Source organism: Lepidochelys olivacea (genome assembly GCF_965140295.1).
Source record: "Lepidochelys olivacea isolate rLepOli2 genome assembly, chromosome: 2".
NCBI lineage: Eukaryota > Metazoa > Chordata > Testudines > Cheloniidae > Lepidochelys > Lepidochelys olivacea.
The window spans coordinates 124,877,324-124,885,610 of NC_140412.1; the positions used below are offsets into that span (position 1 = coordinate 124,877,324).

The 8,287-nt window shown below is 43.6% G+C and overlaps 1 protein-coding gene across 1 annotated transcript in view; it reads right to left on the bottom strand.

The window, feature by feature from the left end:
• Window positions 1-5,691, bottom strand: part of LOC311517200 (cadherin-6) — a 115,647-nt gene extending 109,956 nt beyond the window's left edge. Inside the window, exon 1 of the mRNA XM_084621819.1 lies at window positions 5,463-5,691. The gene's annotated coding sequence lies outside the window, so the exon portion shown is untranslated. The remainder of the gene's footprint in view (window positions 1-5,462) is intronic.
• Between the last annotated feature and the right edge of the window lie 2,596 nt (window positions 5,692-8,287).

Sequence of the window (8,287 nt, forward strand, 5' to 3'; positions counted from 1 at the left end):
TTTTTCTTCATGTTAGGTTTTACGCTTCACACTAAAGCTGAGCTCCATGCTAATGATCATGTTGATTGAACAGCATTTGTTGTTTCAGGAGCTATTAACTGCTGGATGAAGTGCATAGGAGTGGATAGGAGTCTCTATCTTCCGCACAAATAAACACACACCTGCAATACCTGTGGAAGCTTGACTAGTGTTTAATTTCTGTGCTAATTTTCAATCTCCACTGACCCTTATCTGAGGTCCTCCTGCTCTGGTTCCATCATTAGGTGCAAAAGCGGAAATGCTGGAAAGACACACTACCTATTACTGCAAAACTATGTTATGGTGTGTTACTAGGGAAGGATTGGGAGGAGACGGTGGACATTTATATTGCAGTTAAATGTAAATCACATGGCTACAATTAAACACTTTCTGTGTGTGTATATATAACCTAGCAAAACAACCTCATTAATCCATAAAATATCTGCCCACCATGCCAAAACAAAGCCACTATTACACAGGCTACTTAACACAACAAGGTGAGCACAGTTCCTGAATGGGAGTAGATGGAAATGTATATGCTATGCTTCTGGCAGAGTGGGGTAGGGGGGGATGTCTGGCTTGTGTCTTTCAGGCTGGGTGTGGGACGAGGGAATGCAATATCTGCATAATCCTGGATTGCTCACCTGAATGCTGTCAAGTGGTCTGGCTCCATCACAGTTAAGTCATCACTTCTTTGTTAAAACACCTTTTTTGGGATGTTTTTTGAGAGAGCAGTGGCCTCGCAATAACTCAGAAAGGAGACCTAAGTTTAGACTCTCCACGCTGGGAAGCCTACCCTGCCAGCTAGAAGACCCATGAAAAGGAAAAACAATTTCACATCTCTCAGCATTACCTAGGGTGACCAGATGTCCCGATTTTATAGTGGTCTTTTTCTTATATAGGCTCCTATTACACCCCCGCCCCCCCGTCCCAATTTTTCACATTTGCTGTCTGGTCACCCTAGCATGATCCCTTGCAGCGGATTTAGAGAGGTTGTGGGTTCCTAAAAGGTAGACCTGCCTGCTCACTCCTCTGAAACACAAGATGACTGCTAAGATGTAGGCTCCTGAGGGAGAAAAAATGACCGGTGGTGTGGGAAGATCCTTGCGGTTGTAAGAGGACTCCAGTAAAATGCATTAGGTTTTGGAGAGTTTTAATGAACAATCCGTATGATCTGAGATATTCTCATCATGGGACACCCTCTGCAACAAAGTCATATTTCTGTTTATAAACAACCTTCAACACCCAGTGCTGGACAAGATTTACAAAGGAACCAGTGCTATACCAATCAGCTGAAGAAAAGACAATACTGACAATTGGCAGCACCCAGAATAGAGACCATGGCTCAATTCTGCTGCCAATTAATCCAGTGTAAATTTAAATTAATGGAGCAATGCTGATAAAGGCGTGATCAGAATTAGGCTGAATATTGGGTTAATAGGAGAAGGACAAACAGGAGGAATATAAATGCACTAGAGAAGCTTGTTCTTACGCCCACTGAAGACAAGGGGAGTGCTGCCATAGCCTTTAACAAATGTAGGATGGGCCCTAGGAAAGGAGAAGAGAGAAGATTTTTAAAATGAGATTTATAATGAAAGTAAAACAGGATGGGGGAGGAACCCCAAAACACAACTTTTTGTATTGTTTTCAGGCAGTGGTTTCTAATCAAGTTCTAATGCAACGTCGCAAACAATACAATTGACAGATAACTATTTCTTCTGCAGTTCCCTTGTTAGCATAATGCTCCTGATGCTTTGCATTTATTATGCATTATTCAACGTGGGTTTTTTTATTATTTAATTGAAATAGGGACTGATGATCTGCTTCTGTGCCTTTTTTGTTAGGCAAATAAGGCAGATAGCAGCTGAGTTGAAACACTATTAAAAAAAGAAAACCCTACATTTCAAACTGAGTCACTTCTCTATCCTTATTAACCAGGGATCCTGATTTCTCCAGAGCCTCAAAATGGGCTGCCATGACTAAGCGAACCAGCTTCTGCCAGATTTTATCTTGCCTGGAACACATTTCAAACTTCTGAACCAATATTTAAACTGCAAGTCGAATCCTGCACAGAGGCAGCAGAAGAGATTGATTCACCAGCATGCAGAGCTTTTAATTTATTCTAATTCATAATTTCAGAGACTCATCCTAAATATTGTGAGGCATACAGCAAAGGAACAATGCATGGCACTGCACAGCAGGGAAGATTAATCACAGCTGAGGCTAACTGGCTAGTTTTTGACAGTTGTGTGGCTAAGTGATTACAAAAACTAAAAGCCCTTGAGCAAAGCCACACAGCTATGCTAGCTGTCCTAGTCTTCAGGGGGTTAATTTAAGAAATCTGTCAAGCACAATAGCTTCAGTTGTGTAGTTCCTCCATGCTCCCTCTCAAGTATAATAATGGTAATCAAAAGCCACCTTAAACCATTTTATTTTTTATTTTTTGCATCATTGCAGCAGACTCATTGAAGAAATTACCATCATTATGCAACATGCTGTGTACCATCACAGCAGGCTGCTCCCAAAGTATTTTATCAACTTTGTTTTTATAGATTTTAGTTGCTTTTTACCTTTGTAGTTAGTCATTTCTGGTGAGATTCATAAGCAATTTTTGAGCATCTTGAGCCTTGGCACTGGGAAATTCCAGTAGAAACCAAATGTCAATGCAGACAGCACACCAATAAGTCAGGCAAGAGCTGGACAACACTGTCATTTAAACACGAACAGAATACCAATGCTCTCCTACACATGGATTATTAAAGCAGCCCTGCTACTATTGTGGAGGCAGGCATGGATTAAGTGACCCAACAGAGATCCCATCCAAATCTAACCATTCCTCAAGTCTATAACTAGGAGAAAATCAACATGTTGACATCATCTCTCGCAAGATGAAAATAAATTTAATGAACTGAGTGGAAGGAGGATTGGGGAGGCTCAGGACTTGAGGGATTCATCATATCCTTGAGTTGCACATTAACTTCATTGCTTGTAAGGGCTGCCGTCTGCGTATGTTCTGCTAACCATTCAGAAGTTCTATAAATTGAAACATTTTCAGCAGAGAAAAATATTTTTCTTTAATGGGGGTGTTTCCTTTCAAGGAAGTCTCTCAATTAAATATATTCTGAGCAGCAGAGTACAAAATGCAAACTTTACTTTTCAAAAGGAAAAACTATCTTTAGCACCAGATTACTACTTGCAGGGGGGAGTTGTGCAGATGGAGACGAGGCAGAAGACAGATGCATATTTCTAACAGTGAACGACCTGGTAGAAAAGGATGACTGTGCCTATAACTGTAACCTTTGGAGTGCTAGCACTGAACTATATGAGAACCATGAACTGGTGTGAAAGCTAAAATACCTAGAGCAGCATTCCTCCAAGACTACGCTGTGGACCAGCACTGGTCCCTGAGATCTCCATGACATAGTTCAGGAAGGCAGAAATCTGTTCCCTGGTATCAAAAAGGTTGAGAAACATTAAGCTTGAGAGACTAATAAATCCCCTACAGGGACCCCAGGTTGCCAGATCCTGAAATGACTGCAAAAATAATTGCAAGGAATTACAGCTAGATTAAATCAGTGCCATTTTCCTTGAAAACGTATTGCAACTTCTGATAGTTTGCTTCCCCCCATCTCCAAAGTCAATCACAAGCCAGCAGAAATATGTCCAGAAAAATTGCAATGCAGTGTAAAGTCACAAGCATATGTGATTATATTTTTACAGTTGCCCTGGAACATAACATTGGAGAGGAGAGAGGGGGAAGAGATTTCCTGAAATATTTATTAGCACATTTGGGCTGTTTAAGGAAACTATCCAATTAGTTCTCTGCTGCCAGGCCTTTTAAAAAAAAAAGTGTGTTTATATCCATGAAGAAGGAATCTACTTAAATTTAGATCTCCAGCCCTCCACTCTCTTCACATATGCAAATGTATTGCCTCAATTGCCTTTAAAAGGATTTTTTTAAAAAAATAGGGATGCACCAGTACCATCACATTATACTGCTCATGAGCAGCTGTTAATCATATTTATGGATTACTTAAACTAACATGCAAGCACCTGCACATGGAACTGACTGCACAACCGATATTTCACTATAGAAAATGCATGAAATAAGCCTTTATCTTGATGGAGAGAGTTATGTTTATTTTGATTAAAACTAGGAACTCCTACCCAAATTCCATCCTGAATTACAATAGTTCCAAGGTGCTATTAAATATGGTCCCATGAAAGGATGAACAGAAACAATGCTAGATATGTATTTATATACACGCACAATACACGGGTATGTGTGTTGTCATTAACTATTCTGAATTGGCATCCTTTCCCTTCCAGTTTTGTTTCAATAACTGTAAATTAAACAAAGGGCTGACTTTACACTCAGTAAGCAAGTTGGCTACCTGATACCCTTTAAGGTTTTGCTATCACTCTAAATCCTAGGTGTCAATAAAAAAGGTGCCTCATTGTCTCTTTTTGGAGAAAAGTAGCAGATCTTGTGTCAAGCCGGGAGCAATTTTGGTCATTAAACTTCTTGATCCTTGAATGTCAGCGGGAGTCACGTAGGTGACCATCCACTTGCACTGACAGAGTACTGCATTTAACTCTCCATAAAATATGGATTTTATTGCAGCAGTGACAGGAATGCTTTCCACAGCCCCTGACCGCCATAGGGACTGCTTAGTGCCGGATACAACTCTTTGCACAAGCAGCATATAAAACAGGGTGAGATTTATTTATCGATAAAATATAATTTCACTCTGTAACAGGTAGCGACAGGGCGACACCAGTGCCTTAGCCTCATTCACTGCGAGGTATGAATTCAGTGTCTCTCTGTGGTCACGCACCCCCGGTCAAATGCCCCCACACCCCCACACCCCATCAAGAATTGCACGAGTGTCGGTTTCTAGACGGCTCCAGCACCACCCCCCCCCCCCGGCCCGACTTCTCCTTCGAGGACGCCCCTCACCTCAAGCGCGCGCCACGCTCAGCTCCGCGGCGCCTCCGCCCGGCCGGGCGACCCGAGCGCTCCCGCCCCGCGCTCCTTGCGCTCCCTCGCTCGCTCGCTCGCCACCTGCTCTCGGCTCCCGAGCCCAGGTATCGTTGCAGGTACTTCCTGAACAAGCTGCTGCTGCTGCTGCCCCCCTCCCCCTTCCTTTGGCTAAAGGGTCTTGCTAGTGCCCCTGAATTTGCAGCAAGACGCCGCGTCGCTTTGCCCTCCTTAAAATGACACCAAATGCACGTGAATTGCCAGCGGCGCCCGGCCCAACCTGCGCCGGCCTCCGGCGCGCACACCCAGCGGCCGGGGCGCGCAGTGCCCCCCAGCACCGAGCTGGCAACTTTGCCAAAGTAGCGGCTTTTTCAGGAGCATTCGCGCCCGACCAAACGAAAGGGAAGGCGGCTGCTCCTCCGTTAAACTTGCCCTGCACCAGTCCAAAGCTTGATCTCCTTACCGGTAAGAGAAGAGGACGAGTGCTCAGCCTCAGGCAGGAATACAGCGGCCGGCGCGGACACCGTGCTGCGCCTCCGCCTGCTGCCCGCCACGCTGCCGGCTACCTCCACGCCTGGACCTACTCGCGTCTAAGTGGGGCTCGCTTTCTCCCAGCGTCACTTTTAACTCTGGCATGCAGGGAGCCGAAACCGAAGGGGGCTCTCTGTCTGATTGGTTTCCATTCAGTGCTCCTGATTATTAATAATAAAAAAAAAAATAAAAAAAAAAGGAAACCACCCTCCCTCCCTCCCTCGCGCGCGCACACACACACACACACACACACACGGACAGAGTGCTCTGCTTCTGCAGCAGCACTCGGTATGGGAAGGTTAAGGGCTGGGGAAAGCAGGCACTTCCAGACACACAGTGATTTGCAAGTGAATGCGGTGGGAGGGTACGGGAGGAGGGCTTTGTTAAAGGACCCCCCCTCTCCCCCCCCCCCGAGACTGACTCTGTTTGAAGCCTAAAGCAGTCAGCTCTGTCTAATCTGCTGGTAGTGATAGTAAAAGCAGAAAATGGAAAAGAAGTTAAGACATCCTCATAACTTATATTTGTGTGCGTCTGTTTGGGGGGAGGGGCAAGGGGTGTTTAAGCCTGAAATGAAATTTCTGCCCCTTTTTGTCATCAAAAATGACTGCATTATTTTTTTCCCCTTGCTAACTTCCTGGACCTTCAAATCAGGAATTCCCAGTGAAATACTACCTTGCATGACAGTACGTAGATGTGGTGGCATGTGAGTACATGCATGCAGCTTCTGTCTAGGTTAAGTGGACAGCTCATAGAATCATAAAAACGGTTTGCCCACACCTAGCACAATGTGGCCCTGAAAGGAAGCTTTGGGTAATAAATATAAACATGATGACAGAAATTAATGGTCAGTTACATTTTGCCTATCAGGAGTAGTGTATCCCCTTTATATGTATATCATTGTTCACTATAATAGTGTTTTTCTCATGCTTTGAACAGTTTCATTGTTAATGTTGCAAGCTTTGCAGCTTCTAACACTTGCCTTGGAAAGGATTCCATAGCCCAGTGCGGGATATTATGAATCTTTTCCCTGATTATTCAGCCTATAATTTTGGCCTTCTCAATTTTTCTCTATTATTCCCAGTTACACCCTGCAGTACAAACCCAAGTTATTTTCCCCCCCATTCTAAGGGAAAATTGTGTGCTGAGTTTCTTGGAGGAGGCCCTCGCAGCCCAGGGGAGTTTGGCTTGAAGTGGATTTAAGTCACCTTTGTGCCCTTTTCCAGGGACTCTGGAATAATTTAGACAGTGCTGGGGGTCTGAGTTTCAGCAGTTTCTTCAGGCCTGCCATATAGGTCACACGACACCCTGGAATCTCTGCAGTGCTTGGGCCCTGCCCCCAGCATGCCCTTCCTCCCTCCACTCCCAACCCTCCTATGCCAGGCATTGTGAAGGGATCCTTGAAGGCAGCCTTAAGGTGTCCTCCCTCAGCCAGACACAGGGATTTTAGAGCCCCTTTAGTTTGGTAAAAAGATGAGAACAGCATAAAGTGGCCAGAGTGAGGTTGAGACACCCTTAGAGTCCACCTTTCAAATATTTACAGACCATATTTATGTAAAGGAGCGGTAGCAGTAACCGCTTAGCCAAGCTGTACCTGTTTAAGCATTTTAAATTTCCTCACAGATCATTCCTCTAGGTATATGGATCCTTTTGGTCATTCTTCTTTGAACTTCCTCCAGTTTCCCAATATCTTTTTGTTAAAAGCCCAGGACTAAATGCAATATTCCAGGTTCAGAACTTTCTATGTAGACAATTCTCCCTCCCCGCTTTTTGACAGAATGGATATGCAGTCTCTGTCTTATGCTGCCGTGTCACATTGTAAATGTAAGATCTCTTTTTGGTATTAGTCTTTCCCTCATGCTGAATGGATGTAATTGCATTGTTTTTCCCATTTTCCTCAGACCACTTTTCATTTTTCCAAGATGGATTTCTGCACTGTGCTGAAAAGTGAGTGATTTCTCCTTTTTGTACTCAATGTGTACTCAAACGAATCTGCATACAGATTGGGTAGATAGGAATAGCAACTAACAATTGCACTTTCATGGATATGTGAAGAGGTTTTTTTCTTTTTGTTTTCAAGGTGACCTTGTCAAGGTCATGTTCTACCTCCTCGCCATTCATCGTTTAAATACCATAATGGTATTAGAATTCCCATACTGGATCAGGTCATTAGTCCATGAAGTGTCCTGTACCTGACACCTGAGCTGACTGAAATGTTCAGCTAGCCTTATAAAAATTACTCCTAAGTCAGCATTGTCTGAAATTGACAGCACTGTTGCTGAGGCCAAGAATTTAGCAAGATTCAAAGAAGGATTCGATGTTTATGTGGCTAACAAGAGTAGCCAGAGTTGTTATAGTTAATGCTCACTAAAAGAGTAGTGGATGGGAAATAAAAAGCTCATTTTTCACATTTTAAAGTAATCTCCAGCTATTAAGGATTAGGATGAGACCATTAGGAGAGGGCAGGTTATCCCATATCTACCTACTGTAGGGTTCTTACATCTTCCTCTAAAGCATCTTGTGTGGGCCACTGTCAGAGACAGGATACTGGAATAGATGGACAATGGTTCTGATCCAGCGTGATAGTTCTTATGTTCCTATGTCTTGAATTTGAATTGTCTGTGAAACTGTCATTATCTCTCAAATTTGTTAAACATAGCAAATGTTTTAGCTGTCCTGTGAACTTTTCTCCACCCAGCTTCTTCCATAGTCAGTGTACCTGCCAAGCCCTAAGAAATCCTGGCACCCCACTCCAAAAGG